Source organism: Lutra lutra, chromosome 1, assembly GCF_902655055.1.
Source record: "Lutra lutra chromosome 1, mLutLut1.2, whole genome shotgun sequence".
NCBI classification, from domain to species: Eukaryota; Metazoa; Chordata; class Mammalia; order Carnivora; family Mustelidae; genus Lutra; species Lutra lutra.
This window is the reverse complement of record NC_062278.1, coordinates 65,882,177-65,909,109: the sequence shown is the minus strand read 5'-3', so window position 1 is coordinate 65,909,109 and position 26,933 is coordinate 65,882,177. Positions and strand designations below refer to the sequence as shown.

The 26,933-nt window shown below is 41.0% G+C and overlaps 1 long non-coding RNA gene across 1 annotated transcript; it reads right to left on the bottom strand.

The window, feature by feature from the left end:
• Window positions 1–23,292, bottom strand: LOC125078785 (uncharacterized). Its single transcript, XR_007120979.1, has 4 exons — window positions 23,283–23,292; window positions 22,664–22,668; window positions 6,040–6,045; window positions 1–160 (listed from the first exon to the last, which is right to left on the bottom strand). It is a non-coding gene; the product is annotated as an uncharacterized LOC125078785 (long non-coding RNA).
• Between the last annotated feature and the right edge of the window lie 3,641 nt (window positions 23,293–26,933).

Genomic DNA, 26,933 nt, shown 5'->3' with positions numbered 1-26,933 from the left:
GGTAGAAGAATTAGGCACAAACAAGTCAGCTGCAAGAGATTGGGAGCAAGGGACAACAATCGAAAAGGACTGCTGCCACGAGCAACTCCACAGTCTCACTTTTATTGGATAGAAACAATAGCCAACAGAAGGACCGATGAAGGTCAAATGTTAGTCACGTCTTGTGGACAAGCGAGGAGGAGGATAAAGTTTATAGTTAATCAAGCACATTCAAAGGACTCATCTAACTAACAACAGGCACTTCTGGGAAGAGAAAGGAGCGATAACGGAAAAGGGAAGCAGGCGGTTTTCGTTCCACCCTGAGCTGACCAGGCGTTCCCGGGTGCTTGGCTTCCCTGAAGCAGGCAGCCTTCCGCCCTGGTTGGGCCGGGCATTCCTGGCTGCCCGGCTTCTGTGACGGGGCGGCCTTCTGCCCTGAGCAAGCCGGGCATCCCCAGCTGCCCAGCTTCACGGTCGTTTATCGTCCTTCTCCCCAAAGACCTCTTGCCAGTATATGTATTTCTTAAGGCCATATCTAAATGTGCTTGGCAACTAGTAAAATCCTCCAGGGGTTACAGTTTAAGTAACAAATTGTTCCGAGGGGCAGCAGCAAAGGGTGGCAAAGACCCCAGGAAAATATGCTTTAACCAAATCAGAAGAGATCCCAAATCATGATGGGGGGAGAAAGGGGATAAAAAGAGGTTCAGAAAGGAAAAAAAAAAAAGAAAGAAAAAAAAAGAAGCAATTAAAAAAAAAGAAAACGAATAAAGAAAAAATATAAAAAAGGAAAGAATATATATATATATATATATATATATATATGATAAACTAGTTAGAAATGTTAAAAAAGAAAAGGGTAAAAGTTAAAAAAAATTAGCAGAAGAAGAGAGAAAAAAAATTGAAAAAGAAAAAAAAAGTAACTGCAAGACTAAAGAATCATGGGGAGAAGAAAGTCATGAGTTCTGTGCTTTGCTTTCTCCTCCTCTCAAATTCCGCCACTCTCCTTGGTATTGAACCTGCACTCCTTGGTAGGTGAACTTGGTCCTGGCTGGATTTCTTGTTGATCTTCTGGGGGAGGGGCCTGTTGTGTGATTTTCAAGTGTCTTTGCCCCAGGCGGAATTGCACCGCCCTTACCAGGGGCCGGGCTGAGTAATCCGCTTGTTCCCTGAGTTCCGGAGGACGGGAATGAAAATGGCAGCCTCCCAGTCTCCGGCCTGGAGGAGCTGAGAGCTCAGGGCCCCACTCCTCAGTGCGCCCTCAGAGAATAGCGCCCAATTCTAATTGGGCTTCCCCGTTCTAATACCTGCAAGCTCTGCCACACTCAGCCACCCCCTATACTTCTGTGACCCTGCGGGACCTGAGGCCACTCTGACCCTGCATGGGCTTCACCCCGGTTTAGCCTCTGGAGCGATGTCCCTCAGCGGAACAGACTTTTAAAAGTCCTGATTTTGTGCTCTGTTGCTCCGCGGCTTGCTGGGAGCCGGCCCCTCCCCCTCGCGGTCTATCTTCCCGTCGCTTTGGATTCACTTCTCCGCCGTCCTACCTTTCAGAAAGTGGTTGATTTTCTGTCTCTAGAATTGCTGTTCTTCTCTTCGATCTCCCGTTGGATTTGTAGGTGTTTGCAATGTTTAGATAAGCTATCTAGCTGATCTCCTGCTACCTGATGTAGTCTCAGCCTGCTACTTCTCCGCCATCTTGACTCCCACCCCCTATTCTGCTTACTCTTGATGGTGCTTATGGCATCTATAGTTTAATATTTCTCATTAGTTTTGCATAATTCCCAGCCATTATTGCTTCAAATATTACTTTGCCTATTCTCTTTTCTCTTTTCTTTCTAGGATTTTAATTATACTCAATTAAGGGTTTCTCTCTCTGTTTCCTTTATTTTGCATAATCTCTTCTATATGTCCCATCCTCTTCCTTTTCCATCATTCAGGCTGTTTTCTTCTGACTTGTGTCTGGTACATTAATTCTGTAATCAGCTGTATCAAATTTGCTATTAAACCCATCCATCAATTTTTCTAATTTCTATTTTTTTTTAATTTTACAGTTTCCCTTTGACTCTTTTTTTAAAAATTCCTCTTTTCTCTAAAAATTTGTGATATTTTCTTTTTTACCTTGAAGACAATAAACAGTTAAATTCTATATATGGTATCTTCACTCTCTGGATCCCATTGGGTTGGTTTTTGTTGCCTGTTGTTCTTGCTTTTCGGTCCTATTGTCTTATCTCATCATGTGTCAGGATGTTTTGATCACCTGCCAATAGGTGAAAAGGCATGACATTGTGTATAAATCTTTTCAAATTAAAAATATGAGAAAATGAGTAATTAGAGACCTAAAGTTATGTTATCTTCCTCCAAAGAATATCGTTTGCTTCTGCCGGACAAAAGAGATACCAGTCATTTGAGATCTCCTTACTGAAGTTTCCAGAATGAGGTGATTTGAAGTTGAAGACCTGGCGAGGCCAGGTCTATATGTGATTTACTCCTTCTTTCTGCTGCCTGACCCTTTATATGTTACTAGTGCAAAGCCTAGTGGTTTTATCTAGCTTCTCAGAGAAGGTTCTGACTCCCAAGCCCTGTGTCCCTTCAGGGCTTCTGAGCCTTTTAGCTAATTCCTTCAGAATTGGCAGATACAGTGTTCCTAAGTGCCTGCTTTGTCTTTATCCATTTCCATCTGCTTCTAGATTGTGGCCTCATAACTCTTTATTGTTTTGTTAGCTCTTGATAGTTTCAAAGTGATGGTTTTAATGTTTTGTCCAGTTTTTTTTTTTTAAACTGTTATTTCCTTTGGAGTGTTGCATCTCAATTACTTAGACCATTTTACCAGAAATATAAGTTTTTATTTGACTTTTTTTCTTTTTTTCTCTTAGAGTGAATCTGAATCTCAGTTTCTCAGACTTTCCCCCTGAAGAAGTATTTATTTCTTAGAAGTATTTTTTAAGAGAGAATATGGGAAATGCAAGGAGCTAAATATGGCAACTCATGGTTTTCTACCCAACGGATATCTTTCCTTTCTTATAAATAAAACCTCAATTTTATTCTTGCAACTGTACTCAACCCCAGGAGATGAGATTTTGATTAATTTAAGCAAAATAGAACTATCCTATTTCCTCTGATAGATGACTCATATTTGGTCAGTGGGATATAAGAAGTCTTCTGGGAGGGGCACCTGGGTGGCTCAGTGGGTTAAAGCCTCAGCCTTCGGCTCAGGTTATGATCCCGGGCTCCTGGGATCAAGCCCCGCATCAGTCTCTCTGCTCAGTGGGGACCCTGCTTCCCTTCCTCTCTCTCTGTGTGCCTCTCTGCCTACTTGTGATCTCTGTCTGTCAAATAAATAAAATCTTTAAAAAAAAAGAAAGAAGTCTTCTGGGAAATTGGAATTATTTCCACCAGACCACCACCACTAAAAGAGGCACGCCTTTTGTGTTCCAGCCCACTTCCTTATTTTTTAGATACTGTTTTGTGAGAATAGGATGCTAGAGTTGTTTCGTCTAATTTGTGATAATGACAGAAATTTCCAACACATGAACAGTTATGTAGAGCAGAAAATCAGCATTAAGCTTAACATTGTTAAGCTGCCACACCAACTTTTGAATCCTTCTAACCCTGTATTTCTTATTATTTGAGATAATGGATCCTTATTATCAGTTTCATTCAGGAATTGTTACTTGCCTCAAAATTTATCCCAATGGAAAGGTATACTTCCCTGATTTGCATCTTAATGTTTCCAAGGTATGCATATCGCCTCTTGGGTTCAATCACCCATATTCTATGCAGACATTTTATGGCATAGCTCTGATGGCCTCTCTTCTCAAGGAACAAGTATACCTTTGTTCCTTCAGTACTTACTAAACTTTCTTTTCTCTTCTGTCCATTCCATTTCTGTCTGTCTCCAGTGCTAAAACTGTCAACTTAGTTCACCCCTGGGTTGAGACCCATTATGGTTCTGTCAAATCCTGGCCAACATCTTCTTTCTACATCAAGGAGCTTTTATTTTTTCCCTCCAGGTGAATACACTCTCTCTCCTCAAATATTTCAAAGAGGCATCCAATCTTTTGCCTGAGATTCAGTCTCACTTTGGTGACGAGGCTGCCTGACCTCCTCCAACATGGAGGCTGGAGAAAGGTCAGAATTCTGCATGTAGGAACATTCTCCGCAAAATTAGCACTGTTTCTACTGTATGAGAAATGCTGAGGAGATGCATAAGAATGAACCACTTGGCAGGACAAGGTGAAATTAGGTGTGTGGATTCTTTTGTTCGTACATACGAAATGGGGCTTTGCTTTTGCTTAGAAATGCTTGCCTAAAATCAAGCATGAGCCAAGCCAAGTTACCTTCTACTCTGAGTTTTTGCCTAGGGGCCTATTGCCTGATTGTGAAAGACTGGGCTGTAAAGAACTCAGCTGTAGTGTTGGGATGCTTTCCCTTTCAGAGCCAGCCACCCCTGCCTTCTTTTCAAAGTAAGCTTTGTGCACTGATTGTTAAGCAGTATGAGGGGACTCCTCAGATGACCCCGTGAAGCAGCCTGGGGGAGAATTCAAGATGTGGACAGTAACTGCTGGCACTAGCCCAGATACAGGAGGGACAATTTAGTTCAATATGTTTAGGGAATGTTCCTCAAACTATCTTGTTAAAAATCTGTCATTCCCCCTTCCGGGCTGACAGTTGATAAAGAGTTTAATGAATATGCATTTTGATAGGCAGACAGCCTCTTCTTCATTTACTGGGTTTGTCCTTCATCAGATGAAGTCTGGACAAAGGACCCTTGTCATCATTCTGTGTTTATTTGGCCAGAAAAGCGATCTGAATTAATGTTCCAGCTGACCCATCTGTAGAGGCCGCCAGGCTGGACTCTGGAGAGGGGAGGGGAGGATGCTGGCTACTAAGCAATGAAGCAATTGCAGTTTTCTGATACACTGCTGGGCCGCGGGGCTGGCTTGAGGCAAGTCTCTTAAGTAGGTAGCTTGCCATCATTAACATATTACTAAGTATCTACTTAACATTCAGAAGCCTAACTCCGGATCTGCCCCCAAACCCCCATCTCTTCAAGTTCCCATTTCAGTCCATGGCAACAATCCCTTTCTTTCTGTAGCTCAGGCCAAAAACTTTGCTGCAGCCCTTGACTCCATTTGTTTCTCTCACAGACCACCTCCAAGCACCAGCAAGTCCTATTGGCTTTATTTCCAAAGCTTTTCCAGAATTTAGTGGCCATCATTCTAGTCCGAGCAATTGTCATTGCCTGGGTTACGTTATAGGCACCCTGAATCATCGTCATCCTATTTCCATTCCACTTTTGCAGATTATTTCAGATTATTCCCACAGCTGCAGATTTATCTCTAAAAATTCAAGTCGTTACAGATTATTCCTCCATGCACTCCTCCAGCTAAATGGCAAGCTCATCTCTCACCATTCTCCCCCTTCTTCACTCTGCTTCACCTCCCTTACCTCCCTTCAGCTTCTCAAACCTGCCAGAAATGCTGTCAGCCTAGTGTGTTTCCTTTGCCTGGAAGGCTCTTCTCAATATTAACACTTCCTTCAGGTCTTTTCTCTAGGTCACCTTCTCTATTGTTGAGAATTATTTATACAGCAATATTGTTTGTCTAGTAATGGATGCCTTCTCTAACCCCTAATGCAGAATTTTACTTCCCTCAGTGTCGTGGATTTCCTGCCTTATTTTTCCCCATAGCACTCACTATCATTTGGCAAGCCATCTTTTACTTATTTTGTTTGCTGATGTCTTTTTCGAGTAGAGTATATGGTGGTTATTTCATCTGTTTTATTTACTGAAGTATCACCAGCATCCAGAACAGTCTGTGGCACATAAATAAGATGTGTTCCATTGTTCTCAAGTAGAGGCCAGCACCTGTTTTTATGAATAAAGTTTTATTGGAATATAGTCACATCCATTTTTCTACATATTATCTCTGGCTCCTTTTGAGGTATAATGGCAAAAACTTTGTGATCTGCAAGCCTGAAACATTTACTGTATGGTGCTTTAAGAAAATATTTGCCAAATCCTGCTCTCAAGGATTTTTCAGTGTAGTTGGGAAATAGGACTAGTTACTTTTGGAAGACAGTTCTCCATGGGTCTCTCATGTTTCTGTCTATCTTTTGGGTAGACACTGATTGCCTTTTTATCAGCTGTGTCTTTTCAAGGAAGGTTGCATACCAAGAAGCCTTGGAAGATACAGATATTATCTTCCTCCAGAGGAAAGAACAGGTATGCTTACCGACTATTATAAGAGATTCATGTTCCCAATGTTTCTTTCCTATAACGTAACACCAGGGTTTCTTTCCTATAATGTAACACCAGCGGGTGTTCTGGTGTCACATGACCTTCTTCTGCATCATCCAATAGGAATTGGGGCTCAGGGAACCAGCACTAGGAAAGTGGATATTCTGGCTGTTCCTTTTACTTTGAGTAATAACACTTTGTCTTTGACTAGGCATCTCATGTCTTCTGCCAATATAGATGAAACCATGGGACACTTAACCAGTTAGCTTGCAAGTAAGGTAAAATCTTTACAATTCTTGACATTACCTAAAAAATATACCGAGAATGCAAAGTGGTAGATGCTCAACCCCCAAGGTAGACTGTGAGAGACTTGATGAAGGATGTTTGAAAGGAGATAAAGGAATGCAGAAAACAGAGAGTTAAAAGAATATGGGGAAGTTGATGGAATGTGTTCCCAGGGGGTGTTGGAGGAAAAGGCCAAGAGATGCTTGTGGAGAAATAGCTCCAGATAAGAGAGAGGACCATCTCTTCCACCTGCTGAGGCAGGTTTGAAGGGCAAAGGAAAGGTGGACCAGATATTTCAGGTAAGATTTAAGTAAATAGGCAGGAAGGGAAAGGATATTTCAGGTAAGGGATAAGGAAGATGGGGACAGGGAGAATTCCAGGTTCTTGGGAACTTTGGGTGGCATGCAAAGAGCATGGAGTTTATCATCCATGCCTTAGAGAATAGTTGGAGACTTGCAAATAGAAGATGAAGCAAAGCGGTGTGTTGGGAAGGTTAGTTTTCCTAATGTGCAGAATACTTTGTCATGGGAAGAGTCTAGAATAGAGAAATTAGTTAGTAGATATTTAAACATTTTATAGTGTATCACTATTTCTGACTGATTAAAGTTGTCAAGAGTGAAAAATAAACAAAAAACAACACTGTGTATCCATAGTCCACCTTAAGAAGTAAAAGATAAATAAAGTTGAACCCCTCCGTATACCCCTGTCTGGGTACTTTCCCTTTCTCACTCCCATTCCCTGTCCCCTGTGGATAACCATGATGATAATTTTGGTATTTATTAATTCCATGCTTTTAAAACATACTTTTACTATGAGTGCCTGGGTGGTTCCGTTGGTTAAGCATCTGACTCTTGATTTTGGATCAGATCATGATCTCAGGGGTCATGGGATTGGGCCATGTGTCAGGCTCTGTGCCCATCAGGAAGTCTACTTGTGATTCTCTCTTTCTCTGCCACCCCCCAACTCTACTCTTGCTCTTTCTCTCTAGATAAATAAATAAATCTTTAAAAAAATATTTTATTAAATTATTTTACTAAACAATGATATTATTTATATGATTTGAAATATTTATCAAAAGGATATCATGTTGAATATATTTTCTTTTTTTTTTAAGATTCTATTTTTATTTATTTGTCAGAGAGAGAGAGAGAGAGTGTGTGCAACAGGTAGGCAGAGTGGCAGGCAGAGGCAGAGGGAGAAGCAGGCTCCCTGCCGAGCCAGGAGCCCAAAGTGGAACTCGATCCCAGGACACTGGGATCATGACCTGAGCCGAAGGCAGCCACTTAACTGACTGAGCCACCCAGGTGTCCCTGCTGAATATATTCTTGTGATGTTGTTACTTTAGCCCATATTTTTATTGTAAAAATCATCCATGTTAATATACATAGCTTTAGTTTATTTATTTCGCTGTTGTATATTATCCTGCTCTATGAATATGCCAGAATTGATCAATTATCATGTTGATGGGCATGAGCATGGTTTTCCAGTTTTTTGTTATTCCAATCTATACTGAAGTGAAAACTCTTTTTTTTTTTTTAAAGATTTTATTTATTCATTTGGCAGACAGAAATCACAAGTAGGCAGAGAGGCAGGCAGAGAGAGAGGAGGAAGCAGGCTCCCCGCCGAGCAGAGAGCCTGATGCGGGGCTCTATCCCAGGACCCTGGGACCATGACCTGAGCCGAAGGTAGCGGCTTTAGCCCATTGAGCCACCCAGGCGCCCCTGAAGTGAAAACTCTTGAAATCCTCTGTGAATGTGAGAATTCTTTTTTATTTTATTTATTTGGCAGATTTTATTTATTTGGCAGAGAGAGAGAGAGAGAGAGATCACAAGTAGGCAGAGAGGCAGGCAGAGAGAGAGGGGGAAGCAGGCTCCCCGCTGAGCAGAGAACCCGATGTGGGACTCGATCCCAGGACCTGAGATCATGACCTGAGCTGAAGGCAGAGGCTTTAACCCACTGAGCCAGCCACCCAGGTGCCCGAATGTGAGAATTCTTAAGGGCAAGGTTATGAGATACAACATCAAGAAAGGTATAGAAATTGTCTAGGTGAGAATTTTCTGAATCAGACTAGATTTAGGTAATGAGAAAGAACAGAATATTAGTGAAAGTTATTGGGTAGCACTTGAGGACTCAGAAGATGTGGGGGAGTGAAAAATAAGTAAGACTTAAGAATGCTATTGATGTTATAAGGCACAGGATGGACTAGGAAAATAATGCTGGTTCAGACAGAAATAGGAATGTACCAAAGAGTACTTACCTGACAGAATATGTTTAAGGCATGTCTAGGAATCTGGTGATGGGAATTGTAATGTAAACCATGTGGATTTCCAACAGGTAATTAAAATTTTAAATTGCACCTTTAGAGAAAATAGTAATATCAGGAATGTAACCTATATGCTATTTTTATAGATGTTGTAGTTAAAGCCACATGAGAAGAGGGACCGTATTAAGAAAAGGTGAGAGCCACTTGCTTCCTCGTATGCAAATCCTCATCCACTGACACGTGACCTTTTGTGCCTCCTGTGGGAGTGTACATCTCAGCCTCATTGGCTTTGTGCGATGTGCTTTGCCTAATGGCAGGTGAACCTAATGGCAGATGAACACATGTGAAGAATGTCATGTCTAAGCCGAAGCATGAGTGTGGTTCCTTCAGCTTTGATCCCAGAACTGCAGCCAACCTGCAGTCCTTACAGGACATAAGAAAGAAAGAAATATTTATTATTGTAAATGACTGGGATTTGGGGGGCTTGGTGGGAGATTATTACTTCACCCAAACTGACTAATTCAACTTAGCAGCACAGAAGCAATTTGCGAGGAGTTAAGGATTGAGTGTTTGTGAAAAATTTAACATTGATTTTAGTATAATTTCTTGAGAATTCTAGTGGTAAAACAAAGGAGAGAAATGCATTGGCAACATCAAATACCCATATCCAATTCTGTCTCCTCCAACCAAAATCCTTGAAGTTAGCCATGACCATAGACACTGCTTCGGCGAGTAAAATGTCTGCAAAAGTGACATATACCAGTACTGAGGCAGGAGCATTTAAGGAGCTGGTGTGCAGTTCTCCATTCTTTTGTGTCCTGCTGCTGCTAGCCACAGAAGCTGCGTATGCTACAATTACTGTATACTGTACAGTTACAGTACGGTGGAATGTTCTTTATTTGGGACACTGAGTTGTCAACGTGGAAGATAATTTGTTCTAGAGAGTCACCCTGCTTTGTAGTGCACTTATTATGAGCGATAAATAAGCCTTTGTTATTTGCTGAGATGTCAATGTTGTTTCTTCTTGCAGTATACCCAGACCAGATGACATAGTATGCTTAGGCAGCAACAAAGGAAGGTATTTTTAGACTAGATGAAACCAAAACTGTTTGAGGATAGAGATGAAAACACTTAAAGGAAGGGAAGGGATAGAAGATGGGGTAAACTGATGAAGTGAGCAAGCAGAAGAAAGGAGAGAGGATCATGAAAGAGATTAGTAGGAAAGGACAAGGTCATCTCTTGCTCAGGGTTGTGAGTGGATTCTCATAGCATAAACCAGTCTATTTATTATTTATTAAAGATTTTATTTATTTATTTGACAGACAGAAATCATAAGTAGGCGGAGAGGCAGGCAGAGAGAGAGAGGAGGAAGCAGGCTCCCTGCTGTGCAGAGATCCTGATGCAGGGCTTGATCCCAGGACCCTGGGATCATGACCTGAGCTGAAGGCAGAGGCTTTAACCCACTGAGCCACCCAGGTACCCCGAGTCTATTTATTTTGATGGAGGTTCTGTTTCTTCTTAAAGAGCTGGGGCGCGTTAATGGAAATTTTATTATTAAGAATTTTTTACTTGCGAATTACATGATTCTCACTGAGGGTAAAGGAGAATTTATTGCTCATGGAACACATCACAGAAAACGGGGCATCAGCCTCAAGAACTGCTGGATTGGTGGCCTGTGATGCTGTCAGGATTCTCTCTATCTCAGGTCAGTTTCTCTCACATGTAGGCCTCATCTTTTCCAAATACAGACAAGTTTTCTCCATATGGCAAAGAACATAGGTGCTTTCATCCCTGAACTCTCTTCCCAGAGGCTCTGTTACCACAGAGGAAAGATATGATTTCTGCTTCTTCAAACCAGAAATATCTTGGAGCAGGTCTCTGCCTGGGTCATGTGTCTATCCCAAGCCAGTCTCAGTGGCTAGACAGCTGGGCAATATTATTGATTCGCCTTGGTTCACTTGCCCCCTCCTGTGGTGGACAGCACAGAATCTACTGCCAGAAGAGATAGAGTAGGTTCTGGACAGAGAAATAAAGTGGTTGCTGCAGGAGTAGCGAAGAAATCAGTGTAGTAGAGTCCTTCTCTACATTGGGGAATGCAGCTTGATTGTCCAATGATATAATGTCTTCAGTTGCATAGCAAGTCTGAAATTCTAAGTTTTGAAATATTTATTGCAAATATATAATCAGAAACATAAACTTTAGGAAGATAAACTGCAAAAACTTACTTGTTCGACAATGACAGGAAATGATAGGAATGATAGGAAAGAGTGGTCAGGGAGGGTCTTGACAGCAGAGCTGTCCTCATTTAATAACTTGAGTAAGGTGTTACCTAATGTCAGAAACATTGGCAAGGACTTGGTCTAAAATTAGACCTCCAACAGAATCCTTCTGAACCTTTGTGGAATCATCCTATTGAGGAAGACACTCTATCCCCCTTAAAATAGCACAAATACCCTGGAGAGGAAAGTTGGGACATAACATTTGTTGAATATCTACTACGTGAAACATTGATGTATTGCTATTGCTGCTGAGAGATGAGAAGCAAGTATGTTCATTTCATGTGATGGGTCTGAAGACAGTGAAGTTCCCTAACTTGCCCAAGTTTAAACCAATGGAAAGTAGCTGAACCAAAACTAGAAGCCAGGTCTATATGAAGATAAAGTTCTGACCAGCCTGTTTCCAGTTATTAGCATTTTATCATGAACTAGTCTATCAGATATTTAAAATAGATTATACAAACTTTTTGGGAATAACTCAGGAAGGTAAACAAATATCCATACTTTTTTAAAGTTAGGGTGCCTGGCTGGCTCAGTTGATTAAACATCAGACTCTTGATTTCAGCTCAGGTCATGATCTCAGCGTCATGGGGTCTACCCTGCATCAGCCCCACACTCAGCAGGGAGTCTGCTTGAGATTCTCTCCATCTCTCTCTCTCTCCCTTCCCTTGCTCTCTGCCTGTCTGTCTGTCTCTCTCTCTCTCACACATACACACACACACATACACACTTAAATAAATAAATAAATCTTCAAAAAAAAAAAAAAAAAAAACTTTCCCAAGGTCATTTGGCTTCCTCTGGACTTTGGAGCAGCTGAGACAAAATGTAATTGTGGAATCTGAAATGGTAAATGTTGCCAGGGAAAGGCACTACTGGGGGGGGGCGGTGAGTGTCTATAGATATAATTGGACTTTACTATGCTCATGCTTGTGCAGTTCTGAACTAAGTGGTATCCAGGTGGGCTACTGATGCTGGCTGGGCTATTGAGAAGGAACAGTGGGAGTCTGAGAGACCCTGGGGCTACCTAGAGAAAAGTGAACCTCTGAGAGGTCAATTAAGATGAGAGGACTTTGCTAGCTAGTCTCATGGAGGGGACATTTAGTGAAAGGACTACTGGGGGAGATGTCATCATGGAGAAGGGAAACTCAGAGATTGGAGCCTGAGCTTAGTTGTGCTTTGTAGCATGCTGCATCTCAGGAAAGAGGAAAAACACATTCAAAAATTTGGGAAGTAGATTCTGAGAAGGACCAGCTAAATAGAGGAATTTAGGAACCTGTAAATACTTTTAATCTTCAGCAGAAAAATAGATCTGGGGACTCAGAGAGGAAGGACCACTGCTTCCCTTGATTCAAAAGGGAGCTAAAGGAAACAGCTTGACTTTGAGCACAAAGGCTTTAGAAAGTATAGTGTCCTTGAGTGGGAGCTTTCTGCCTAGAAGAAAATGATATGGAATAGAGAAACTGGTTCATGTTTAAATGAATGCCAAGATGAATTAGAAACATAAGACTATCTACCTGATATCTATAATCTCAGTATAGTTAACACAAAGATTCTATCTCAATGCAGTAAACACAATTTATGCACCTGAGCTGATTATACTGTGGAACACTGCTGGAGGGAAAAGAAGCTGTGAATCTCATGGCCTTGTCTTCAGAGGGGTAATCTACACACCATGACTTCAGTATTTCCCTTATTCCAAGTGCTAATAGAACCATGCTGAGGGAGACTTCAGTTGACTTTGTTACCTAACAAATACAGGAAGGGTAGAGAGGAAAGGGAGAGATTTGTCTAGATTTATTTCCATGGGAGGGAATGCAAACTTACCTGAAGCCTTACAGAGAGGGACTCCAGTCAGTCCAAGGCAACAGGAGGTCTTTGTGTTGCATGGACAGAAAGGGAGATGCAAAGAGGGAAGGAAGGTGAAAGAACATAATTTTCTTTGGAGATGGACTGGGTAAGAGGTTCCATAGAGCTAGCATAATCAGGCAGCCATTAGTACTTTCATGGCGATGACTCTAAAGTAACTCTTCAATTATTATGGTTTATGTAAGGCTAATTAGGGTAAAGACAAGACTATTAAAATGAAGGGAGAGAAGGGCAGAAGTAAGGGAGGAATGAAAAGGAAAGACCAGGGATAGCACTACCAAGGGCCTGACTAGCTTCTCAGAGAAGACAAAGAAACTTATGCAAAATTTATGATGGACTTAGATGTAGGACAGTGCATGCTTTGAAACTCCAATCTATCTAAATGATGATAAATGTCACAGCTGTCCTCCTTTATAGAGTGATTTGCCCAATGGAAGAGAAAGATTTCAAACTGTCTTTTCCAAAGAGGGGATAAAAATCATTTAAAATTGGTCATTCAGACTTTCTTATAAGCCTCTTGAGCGGCAGAAAGTTATATCCCTTTAAAAAGAACCTACAGGGCGCCTGGGTGGCTCAGTGGTTAGGGCCTCTGCCTTCGGCTTGGGTCGTGATCTCGGGGTCCTGGGATCGGGTCCCGTGTTGGGCTCTCTGCTCGGCAGGGAGCCTGCCTCCTCCTCCTGTTTCTCTCTGCCTGCCTCTCTGCCTACTTGTGATCTATCTGTCAAATAAAAAAAAAAAATCTTTAAAAAGAACCTACAAATGAATGATCATATAAGAGTAAACCAATGTTTCATCTAATCCTGGGTTTGGTTATGACCAAGGAGATTATTCTCTCATGATGTCAACCGCAATAAGTTTAGAAGAAAACTAACATTTTTTCAATAATCCATCATCGAATTGTTCTTTGTTAATTTAATGAAATGGCTTGGAACCCAGCAGCCATAGCTTACTCTATTCCATAAGGGACTGAAATCCACAGCTTACTTGTATAAAGAAATTTGTTGCTTCAGACTTTAAACTCTTGAGAAACAAGGTTCACACTTGGGATCTGGTAAGCTAGACATTTACCGTAATCTCCAGATTTCAATATTGTATTTTTACCATTTGAGCTTCCTCCTCTAGGTGAACTGCCATTGGTGCTATTAAATTAATTAAACAAGGAGCCCATCAGATTGAGATGGCTCTAATGTCTTGAAAGCCTAGGAAGCAAACCAAAACAATAAGCCTGAAATTTCTCAAGGTGTAGGAAAGCAAAACCAAGGACAGCCAATCACAAACAGCCAAGTATGCATTCTCAAATAAGACAACCACTTCTGCTGTAGCCAATCAAATGATTTCCTTGTTTTACTTTCATATCTTCTCTCTTAAAGTCTTTCTTCTAGCTCCTGTAAGTAGAGTGTTCTTAACTACTTCTTGTTCAATGCTGCCCAATTCAAATCCAAGTTTGCTTTAAAAAAAAAAAAAATTTAAAAAGCTCTTAAAAATTTAAATATGTCTCAGTTTATAACAGTGCTAAGGGAAAACATAGAGTGTGTCTAACAGAGACCTCGGAAAGTATTTACCTCTGTTCCTCTCTGGCTATATGAATTACTCCCAAGCTTGTGACCGGAAGATTCAGTTCTTCAGATAGCATATGCCTCATTCCAAGCAGTGAGAACAGACATAATGGTTATATGAAAAAGCAAAGAACAAAATAGTATGTGTTGTCATACTAGCATTTATACAAAACTGTATATGTGCATGTATGTCTTTATAAATACACCAAATATCTCTGGAAACACACTCAAGAAACTGATAAGGGCTGTTGCCATTAGGGAGGATCACTTTTGGCCAGGGGATGGGACAGGGGTAAGAGGAGATCTGCTTTTCACCATAAGCACTTTGGTAACCTTTCAAGGTTGTGCCATGCAGATGTATGCTCATTAAAATGACAATTAACCAATTAAGCAATGAGAATATAACAAAATGGTGGGATTGACCTTTCTGGGACCTTGGTGTTTCTACAGTTAGCAAACATAGAATTTGATTACTGAAGCTTTTGAAGTACTAATGCTTCTTCCCTGCCCTTTGGTGAAGTGGGTGACCTGTCCTGTGTTTAGTTGCTGCTATTTGTGGGTCTTTCATATCTGAGGGCCGTTGGGGGAATGGGTGCAGATTGAAATCTTTGTGGTCATACCCAAAGTCTGTAGATAAAGAATTCTCTGTCAAACTAGAAAAGTACCCATACCACAAAATCCCTATTTAGCATGTGGACATAAGTATGGGGTAGGGTTGATGCATGATGCACAGTGGCAGAGAATTTAATTTTTCCTCAATCAGCAGGATTTGGGATAATACCAGGGAAAGGAGGATAAGGAAGCCTACAGATCTGAGACAAGAGTACAGATCTGAGGGGAAAAGAAAAAGATAAAATTAAAAAACAAACAACAACAACAACAACAAAACAACCCTTGTAGTTATAGGACTGTATTTTTCAGATCCATTTTGGTCACAAGTAGCAAAACTATTTGAATTAGCCTGGGCAAAAAGAGAGTTTATTAGAAAGACACTGAGGACATCCCTCCCCACCATCTGACAAAGATAGGGTGCAGCAAGAGGGTCCTGAAGCACAACTACAAATTTTGATAAGGCTGTCCCCCAAACTTTATTTCTTTTCTCAACTTTTCACTGCATGTTGGCCCTATTCCCTCCAACCTGCCTCATGCACATGGTAGGGCACATGGCTGGCGACAGGGAGCTCATTTTACTTTTGCCTACCAGAGAAAGCACTTATTCTTCTTCCCTGAATTTTGGTTTGAAATATCCTAGGGAAGAACTCTGATTAGCCTGTTTTTTGTCACACGTCCATCCTTGAACTGATCAGCTATGGTTAGGGATTTAAGTTTACTCTCATTAGTAACTTCTACTGGGACCTGTGATTTGCTGTGGGGGTAAGACCTCAGAAATAAATGCTCTTCTGAAAGAAGGGATCTAAATAACAGGTAAATGTATAAAGCGGGGAGCAAGTAGCAAGCAGCTAGGGTGGTATACTTTGAGGAAGTCCTCTAATGTTCATTGGACTACCTCCAGTAGTTAAGAAATCTCCAAATAAAAAAACATTTCTGAGAAAGCTAACTTATTGTTAAAGTCACTTCAGGTTTGGATGACTGATATGCATTCTCTTTCCTGCGATAAGAACCTTTGGTTTGAGGAGTGGGGAAGAAATAGGATGCAGGAGGCAGGCTTAGAGCTCCTGAGGGGCGTAGGAATTCTATTCCACTGCAGTCCTTTTTCAGAATCTTCCTTTCCTTCCTTCACACCAGTTTCTACTTTCAGGCTGTTAGTGTTACTGTACCACCAGTTGGGCCCTAGATGTTTTACATGCCTCCCACTGACATTATACTATAGAGAATTCTAGAGTGTCCTATAACATCATTGTGAAAGGTGGCCCCTAGAGTTGTGTAATGCGGCAGTGTATATGGATATGCATACTTGTTTCTTTTCAAAAGTTTAGTGCTCTCTTACCATGTATAATATATAAATATATGGAGATCAATAATAAAAATAATTACATTAAATGATGTATAATCCATTTCCCATACTCTAGTTGACAAACGAAGCCCTGTGGACAAAATCCAGTCTGCTACCTGTTTTTGTAAATAAACTTTTACTGGAACATAGCCCCATTCCTTTTTTTACATATTGCCTATGGCTGCTTTCATGTGGCAGAATTGAGTACTTTATATAATAGAGTCCGTATAACCCACAGTGCCTAAAATCGTTACTGTTTGGCTCTGCATAGGAAAAGTTTGCCTGTCACTAGACCAGAATATACACTAGAAATTGTAATGTTCTGTTCATCTGATAAACACAACCCTCCATATTTTTAGACACTTTACTACAAATAACATTTTTTGCAAGTTAGTGAAGGATAATCAGAGTTCAATTGGGATCATGAAGAATTAGAGCTAGAAAAGAGGATTAAAGTTCATGGAGCCCAATTCCTGTGTTTATGGGAAACTAAGTCCCAAAGAAAGTAAACAAGTTGCTCAAAGTCACATTATCAACTTCATTTGAAGGCTTGAGCTCTGTTCTCCCATTATATACCATTGGAAACAACTTCACGTTCCCTTCTGCCTATACTCCTTCCTTTTTAAACTACTCTCCCTACATTTTCAAGTTTTTAACTTGCCTGAGCCCTTCAATCAGTAGTATTGGTGTGTTCACCTTGATTTTAAGCACATCACTATTTTTTCTGTACCGCATAATCCACAATATCTTCGTATTAATTATTCTCAACTTACGTATTCTTTCTGTCCTTTTCCTTTTTCCTTTTAAGATTTATTTATTTGACAGAGGGAGACAAAGCTAGAGAGGGAACACAAGCAGGGAGAGTGGGAGAGGGAGAAGCAGGCTTCCTGCCTAGCAGGGAGCCCGAGGTGGGGCTCAATCCCAGGACCCTGGGATCATGACTTGAGCTGAAGGCAGACGCTTAATGACTGAGCTACCCAGATGCCCTCTGTCTTATTTCTTAATAACTCATATGCACTTTCCCTATGTGATAAGTTCTTTATAAATAGCACTTTCAGGTAGGGTGCTAGATATTCCCTGTACTTTTTCATATTGAGCCATCCGCTACCAGATGTTCTCACGTTCCTCTTTTATCCTGGAAAGTCACCTTGGAGGATGTTGACACCAGGAATCATGGGGTTTTGAGATATAGAGTTTAGAAGATAGTGATTAAGAAGCATCACCTAGTATGTCTCTTCTATACCATCAGCCTTAATGAAGGCACTCACTATCTCCTCCCCAATCTTGCCCAAAAATATAGGCTTAGTTTGTCTCAGGTACCCTTCCATATATAACATCAGAAACTCCTCATAATTTGGAGGTAGAAAGACTGTATTGTTGTGGTAGTGCAGTGTATCCTATCCCAGGAAAAGATTCTCTAGTATGAGTGGGATATCCATTTAGCTACAAATGAAAGTTTTTTGGAGGGCTATGTTAAGTTATAGCATAAAATAATAAAAAATAACAATAAATTAGGAGTCAGGAGACTAGTTTTAAATCCTGGTCTTATAATTAATTTCCTCTGTGACTTAAGGTGACCTGATTAGCTTCTGTGGATTTCAGTTTCTCCATCTATAAAATAAGAAGATCAAGCAAAATAAATCAAATATACCTTCTAGTTAGTGACCATGTTTCCTGAGCCCCATATTAGGACATATGCTCAGACAGGTACAATTACCCTTATGGGGACAATATGATGGGAGATTTGAAATATGGATTATCCTAGAAGATCTGGAACATATAGCTGCTGTACTTCCAGTTACAAAATTCTTTGAGATTTAAGAGCTTCTTGCTTTCACATATTTAAGAGCTTCCTAAAACTTATGGTTTGTTAATGATCATAGTCACAAATTCTGTTAATTTTTATGCCTCATAGTTTTTCAGCCTTTACATTGCCACTGTATTCCTCACACTCCAAAACAATTCCTTTATGATCTATTCACTTATTCAAAAATATTTGAAGAGTTCCTCTTATGTGCTGTTATAGGGTTCTGGATACAGTTGTCCAAGTTGTGGCCTATACCAGGTGTCCTGACTATAAGGGTAGGGGAACTAAAATAGAGTCCACAGTCTCCTTGTGAAGCACAGGCCACATCCACTGGGAGGAAGTTGTATTAAGGCACCATATGAGCTAGTGGTTTCCCTATGTTAGGCACTAGATATGTAGAGCTATAAGATAAATACTCTTCCTGCCTTCTTAAAAATGATAGTTGAGTGGGAAAGATATATATTTAAAAATGATTATAGAAAATATGCATACTATCAGAGCAGGATGAACAGGTTACTAAAGGAACTTAGATGAAAGAAAGAGCAATTCATACATACAGGGCAGTGGGGAGTATAAAGAGGGAAGAAATCTCCAGGGAAGTTTCTGTTGTTATCTTCTCGGCATATCACTTCATCCTCAGGAGAAGGAGAGCTGCTATAGATTTGTCATGATCAGGGACATTTGTTGGATTAGGTTTCCTATAGGATGAAGTCTTAGTGTGTCAAGTATAAAACATGAACCTCTATTAGGGTTAATAGCCCTATATTGTCCTGTGAGATTGTGAGGATAAGTAAGGGCTCATGACCTTACTGCTTTAGAAAAGAGAACTCCCACCCTTCCCTTTCTCTCAGACTCTTAGAAAGGCAGCTAGAAACTAAAGTGAAATCCTACCAAAAAAGTCAGCTATGCTGTCCAAGTGAAATAATTGAGTTCAAAACAGCCTTGTTCAGGGTAGCCAACCCAGGGGTTTCCCTTAGGGTTTTAGGCCAAAGCCAAGTTATAAACTGTCCTTTTGCTTGACCTTAACTTACATGGTAGTTTCCTTAAGAACCTCTCAAAGATTGGCTAAGTAAGGATGGAACTATAGTATTCTAGAACTATCATCAATCTCTATTACTAATAGTTACATTTAAGCTTGGTTTTATCTATTTTTTTAAAGATTTATTTATTAATTTTTAAAAAGATTTTATTTATTTATTTGATAGAGAGAAAGAGAGAGAACAAGCACAAGCAGAGGGAGAGGAAGAAGCAGGCTCCCCACTGAGCAGGGAGCCCGACGTCGGGCTTGATCCTAGGACCTTAGGATCATGGGCTGAGCTGAAGGCAGATGCTTAACTGACTGAGCCATGCAGGCACCCCTGGATTTATTTATTTATTTTAGAGAGAGAGGGAGAGAGAGACAGTGCTCGTGCATGTACATGAATGAGTGGGGGGAGGGGCAGAGGGAGAGAATCTTCAAGCAGACTTCCCACTGAGCATGGAGCTCCATGCAGGGCTGGTTCCCAAAACCTGAGATTATGGCCTGAACCAGAACCAAGGGTAGGATGTTTAATCAATTGAGCCACTCAGGTGCCTCTTAAACTGGGTTTTAAAGGATAAGTAGGAGTTTGTATATCAAACAAGTTGTGGAAAGGTGTTACATGTGAGGGGAATATGTGCAGTGACTTGAGTTAGTAAATAATATTACATATTTGGGAAACTGGAGCAAATGATAGACTGGAAAGCTAGGTTGGGAATATAAAGGGCCATCAAGCTCAACTAAAATGTATAGATTTTATCCTCTGGGCAATGCACAGAGCTAATGGAAGTTAGCAAGTGACAGAATGACATAATTAGATCTCCTTTGTAGTGTGAAGGGCAGACTGGAATGGAGAACAGACTGTAGCCTAGTATTTAGTTCAAAGTAACAATGGTCTTGAACAGGGTAGCAGAATAGGAGTGGGACACAGGAACTAATTCAAGAGAACCCTTTAAAGGGACCATGAGAAAGAGGGGGTGCCATGAATGTTAGGATGCTGTGAGCTGATTTCAAGAATATGGGGAGGGTACATGGAGTACATTCAGTTGGTGAAGGTGGGGGTTGGAAGTACAGGTGATGGATAATATAAGGGCTCAGAAATTTTTCTATGAGAATTTGATTTGACTTTCTGAGGTAGAGCAGAGTGAGAATTGTTGAACGATTGTTACTTAATTTGAAAACAAAGAATGATTCTGCTCTGGCTCAACTCACTCTCCCCATCTTCTCCTCTAATGAAACTGCATAATGATGCTTTTGTAGTACAGAATTATTGCCAGGTGGACAGGGTCAGGGACTAGCAGTGTAGAGGACGTATTATCATCAGATCAACAAAGCTCTGTTACTAGATACTATTTGTTAGGATGTGCAAATAGTTTACTCATATAGAAACTTGGTAACAGAACTTGACTCAAAGCAGGGAAAGAAGTGTTAGACTAACAAATTAAAAAAAATATATATGATAATAGCTGCCATTTATTGTTCTAGGCATTATATATACATTAATTTTAATCCTCACAATAACACAATGAAGTAAATGTACTTTTCTTGTTTTGTAGAGAAGGAAACAGAGACTCAGTTATTAAGTAACTTGCCCAAGGAATATTACTAGTAAGTGGCAGAGTAATTACAAAACCAGGTCCCCCTGGTTGCTTGCCTTCTTAGGCAGGAGAGGCCTCCTCTTTAGCCTACTTGAGTGAAGACAATTAGCAGCATCATTTGCATTTAAATAATACATTTGCTAAGCACAACTGATTCTTACCTATTTGTTAATGAATTGCTTCATTCTTTAAACCCTTTGGGCCTCCTCCCGTCTTTTTCCTCTTATTCTTTCCCTATTTAGTTTTATCTTTCACAGCCTCTGGAACACGTTGAGATGGTTTCCTTTCTGGTGGAATCAACTGGCTCATAGTAGGTATTTGTCAACTTTTCCTGCTCGCTTTTCCAGCCATTGACGTTTTATCAAGATCCTACTTTCTAGGGCCAATAGTTATTTCTCTCTGGCAAATAATAGGGGCTCCGTAAATATTTGCTGAATGAAGGTATGGATTTTCAGCTTCTGAGCATATATAATTTTGCCCCCAAAATGTGTGCAGGTGGTCTAATCCTCTTCTCTGCTTTCTTCTATCGCTTCTTTATCCACCAATATCCCAAATTCAGTATGAATGAAACCAAATCTATCAGCGTCTCTCCTAAAAACTCCTGCTCCTGTCCTCCCTTTCATAGTTACTGGCATCATCACCATTCTAGCCAATTTCATTTAACTTTTGATTCTTCCTTCCCTTTCTCTTGAAGAGATGCTATCATAGATGCATTGCTTAAATCAAATCCCTCTATCCACTACCATCATACTTAATAGATGAGTTCTTATTATCACTTGCTGAGTTACTGTAGCAACCTTCTGATTGGTCTCTCTTCATCTAATATTTCTCCTTTCCCATAGACTTGGCACAAATTTGGTTCTGTCCTCTTCGGCTCAAAAATCATATGTGTTCAGTCTTTATACATGGCTTTTGGTGTCCTCCACGATGTGGCACTTGCCTTCCTAGTGTCACCTCCACTGCCTCCCTTCGCAGTCTCTCCAACAGCCACATTGGGTCACTCCCTTTCCCCTCTTAAAGTCCCAGCCACTTTCCTATGTCTGAACCTTGCTTGTGCATTGCTGTCTCCCTGGTGCATGAAGTCACATGCAGGCACATATGACTCTACTTCCCCTGCTTGAGTCCAAAGGGAAGACTGCTAACTCATCAGAGTATAACAGCTCACATACTATCTCAGCAAGCCTAGACTCAGACCTAGAATCCTCAACTAAGGGTTCCCGCAGTCTCACAGTGAACGAAAGTTGCCATGAAGACAAACCCAGTTTTCCATGTGGTTCTTGCATTGCTTTGATCTCTGTGCCGACTTTCAAAGGCTAAGGCATCCTTGTATGACACAGTCCCTACCTTCCTACTTACATGGATCACTTTCTTCAGGAACTGCTTATTATCCTAAGTCTTTAGGGTTTTGTTTGTTTGTTTGTTTGCTTTGCAGGGTCATCATTTAACTGTAAATTGATCCTCCATAGAGTCTAAGTGATGTGAGGGCAAAGATCATATGGATTCTCTTTCCAGTTTTCCACAGCTCTGACCTCAGTGTAGGGGTTAATATTTGTCAAATGAATCAGCTTCTCACACATTCTGCCTTTATTACAGTCACATACAAGCCTGCTGTATTTTCTGTAGAGTATTTTAAACTCCCCGAGGGCAGGGGGCAAGCCTTGCTCACCTCTGAACCACCCACAGCCCTGGGAACTCAGCAAATTGTTATTGGTGGTTCTGCGAATGGCTTTCTTGATTCTTTGTCAACAGTTGTATTGTATCCACTTAATATCCTTCAACCATTTGTAAAATATTCCGTTAAGGGCTTATTATTTCCGATTGACCTTCTCTCCAAATTAGGGCAAACTATCAAGGATTTACTGAATTTCATAACCTTGAAAGTAACAACTCAGCATAAAGTCAGCAGAGAGGGAAGCAGTGGCATGGCAGAATTTGGAGAAATAGCCAAAGGGCGACTTTGTCCTAGAGGGAAGGGACAGAAAAAGAACAGAGTGATAGAAGGAAGGAAAGACAATGGAGAAGGACGCATGCCTGCAGGAGGGACAGACAAGGAGTGGGAGAGTAGAGAGGCAGGAATGATGGAAGAAGGGGGGAAGGCAGGCAAGAAGAGGCAGCACTGGAATTTTATAACATATGCCCCTATTAGAAACAAATTAGGCTGCTGAAAATAAGAGCATGTCTTAGGTTTAAAAAAAAAAAAAACAGAACTGTGATTTTTTTTTTTTTCTTTCAAATATAAGAAGGATGAGAGGGGAGGTAAAAGCCATTTTATTATTTTAAACGACAATAGAATATGAGCTGGAGAAGGCAAAGAGTCTTAAAAACAAATGAGAATAAAAAGGTCATAAAAAGGGAGGAGAAAGAAAGTGTAAATAGCGGGAGGGTGCATAGGGAGTGAATGAATATAGTGAGAAATGGTAGGAGGGAGAAAGGGAAGGTAACTGCAGGCAAGAAGAGATAAATTAACATGTTTGTTTGAATACAGGGGCTTCTTTGTGAAGATGAGAGCTCACATCTGCCTTTGATCAGCCACATGGCAGCCCGGGATCAGATCAGAAAGCAAATGAGATGATAAAGTGAATGAAACCACAGTATAAGCTTAATATCCAGGAGGGAGCAAAGGAGGGAAAGAACAAGGAAAGGAGGGAGGTTGCCCCACAGAAGCAGAGCCCAGGTTTCCATGCCAAAGAGGGCGGGCCTGGCGGTGGTCTTGATGCCCTCTGCTGAGGTCTCCTGCAGAAGCAGAGCAGCCTTCTGGAGAGTTCTGGGCTCCAGTTCCCTGTGGGCCGACCTGGCTTTGCTGACACAGCCCAGGAACTGATGGTGGAGAAATTTGCTTAGCTCCAGGGACTTTCCGAATTGGCTTTTCTTTACCCTGAGATAGGCCAGAACAAAAGATGAAATCGTTATTTTAAAGGGATTTTTTTTTTCTTTTCATATGGTACCCTGACCCCCTTTAGAGCATTTTTATTGCTGAATTGCCAGAAAGGCTGCTTACCATGTAAACTTGACCATATTCTACTCATGAGTTTCATTGTGCATTTCTAGATTGTTTGTGATAAAATCTCTATAATGATAAAGTCACTGTTTGGAATACTTCTTAACTACCTTTAAGGTCTTGGAGAGTGGCAAAAAGACCCATAAATTCTAGGATCCATGAATTGTAAAAATCTCTGACATTTTTGGGACACCTAATATGGGTCATAAACTCACATGATCTGATTTAGATCTGAAGTAGCATCCTTATTATTCACATTTTACAGATGGGGAAACTGAGTCCCTGAGATGTTAAATAATCTGCTTCAGGGTGTAGGGCTGGGAAGTGACTAAGGCAGGACTAGATCCTACCATCTAGGGCTCTGAGCATGGTTTTAATGACTAGAAGAGGGGTATTTCCAAGGTAGGTGTCAGTGTTAAGTCACTTAAATCTGAGAGGACCCATAGTCCAGATCATCCCTCCTTCCAAATGGGGTCCTTGTCATTTGAGCGTCCCCATTCTTTTCACTTGTGCGCCTTGTCTGGAGGCCAGGCTCACAATTCCTCTGGATATTTAAAGTTGCCCAGACAAAGGAAGTCAGGAGAGCTCAGCATGAGAGCCACAGCCTGAGAAGTAGAGGAAAAAAGCCCCAACTGGAATCACAGATGCTGTCCCTATCCTCGATGATTATATAATTTAATGGGAGTATTTAGAGTGCACATGAATAAAAGATGTAAAAGCAAAAAGGAACCAAGATATAAAGACACTCAAATGAATATCAAAGGAAACTTCTCAGTTCTCTACATTTCAAAGAGATTAGGTGTGGACAGCGAGAATCCTGGGGGCGGGCATCTTTCCACACTCTCCCCATACCCACACCAGGGGAGAAGGTGTGTGTGCACCTGTGCATGTAAGTATGTAAGTACGCATGGACGTAAACACGCACCATGAGGGGAGATGTAAGAGGAGACTCTGAAAACTGTAATCTAACTAAGAGAACAAAGATAAGAAAAGAGGGGAAAGGGAAAAGTCCTTCAGTGCCAGTGGTCTCAGTGTGAGAGCCACAAGTGGCTCATCTGAAAGTAAGCTCTGACTTTGGTTTTAAATCGGAAAGTCACAGAGTGGCAAGAAGGTGGGGGTCAGGCATGGAAGGGGAGAAAGCCCTATAGCAGTCCATGCCTGAAGGCTCCAAAGACAACTCTGAGTATCCTGTGGGATGTTAGTGACAGAGTCTGTCACTGGAGGAGAAGCAGGGAACTGGCCATAGATAACCCCACTGGTAGCCATGGTCCTTAACTGTGACAGAAAAGAAGGAGTCTGGCCAGACTCACCTGGTGTCTTTATGCCAGTCAAGAACCAGAAATCAAAAAGGAGCAAACCCAGTCAGAGCATCCTGTTACACAGGACACACAATTTAGGACTGCGAAAGGTAAATAAAATAAAATGAGTCATGGAACTATCATTGGTGACAGTTCTCTGAAGGTGAATTTGGAAAGGGATTTTAAAGAGACTAGAGAAAAGGGCTCGTATAAAAAGGGAAATCTAGGGGCGCCTGGGTGGCTCAGTGGGTTAAAGCCTCTGCCTTCCGCTCAGGTCATGATCCCAGGATCCTGGGATTGAGCCCTGCGTCGGGCTCTCTGCTAGGCAGGGAGCCTGCTTCCTCCTCTCTCTCCGCCTGCCTCTCTGCCTGCTTGTGATCTCTGTCTGTCAAATAAATAAATAAAAATCTTTAAAAAAAAAAAAAGGGATGGGGCGCCTGGGTGGCTCAGTGGGTTAAGCCGCTGCCTTCGGCTCAGGTCATGATCCCAGGTCCTGGGTTCGAGCCCCACATCGGGCTTTCTGCTCAGCGGGGAGCCTGCTTCCTCCTCTCTCTCTGCCTGCCTCTCTGCCTACTTGTGATTTCTCTCGGTCAAATAAATAAATAAAATCTTAAATAAATAAATAAATAAATAAATAAATAAATAATAAAAAAAAATTTTAAAAAAGGGAAATCTAGGGGCGCCTGGGTGGCTCAGTGGGTTAAAGCCTCTGCCTTCCGCTCAGGTCATGATCCCAGGATCCTGGGATTGAGCCCTGCGTCGGGCTCTCTGCTAGGCAGGGAGCCTGCTTCCTCCTCTCTCTCCGCCTGCCTCTCTGCCTGCTTGTGATCTCTGTCTGTCAAATAAATAAATAAAAATCTTTAAAAAAAAAAAAAAGGGAAATCTAGAAAATCTAGAGTGTTAGAGGCTATAGAAAAAGAAATGACCAGGTTGCTTTTTAGGGACAGCATTGCTCCAAGTAGGAGCCATGACAAATGAGATTATCAATGAAAAAGGCTCCAGCCCACCATTCTTGGTTGTGTAGGAGGGCCAAAAACATAGCAGTGAAGTTCCAAACATAGTCATGAAGCAAGAATTGAGTTCTGGTATTTGAAAGAAAATCAGAAATATGAGATATGCAGAGTGAGGGGATGGGGAGGATTTTATGGTCCAAATGGTTATGTAGGCTCACTAAGTGATTAGGCTTGAAAATCCTTTTGTAGAATGGATTTACATATAGGGATTCCTGTTTCTCTCATTGCCTCTGTGTGTGTGTGTGTGTGTGTGTGTGTGTATGTGTATGAGAGAGTGAGAGAGAGAGAGAGAGAAGACTCTGTGCTTATAAAATCTAGCTTTAATACATCTGGCCTTTAAAATTACATCACTAAAGATATATATCTTTTAAAATAAAAATGACAAATATAAGGTAAATGTATTCTCCTGGTATTAGTGAAGATCTTTCTCTCTGACTTCCAGGATGGCCCCATGGTTAGAAGTATGAGTTCCAAAATTAGAAAGTTTGAGTCCAAACTCAGATTTACCTTCTAATTAGCTAATTATTAGCAAGTTACTTAGCTACTGTAAATCTACATGCCTCATCTGTAACACAGGGGTAATAACTACTTACCTCCCCATGTTACTGTGATGGTTATATAAAACAATTCATTTAAAACAATTCACTTTGGTCCATAATAAGAGCTCTAAAATTAGTAATGAAAAGGACTTGTATCATTATTCTAACCTGCTACTAGCTTAACATGAAGGTCTCTTTAATTATTTTCTTTGACTCCATATTTAGAAGTCTTATGGGAATATCTA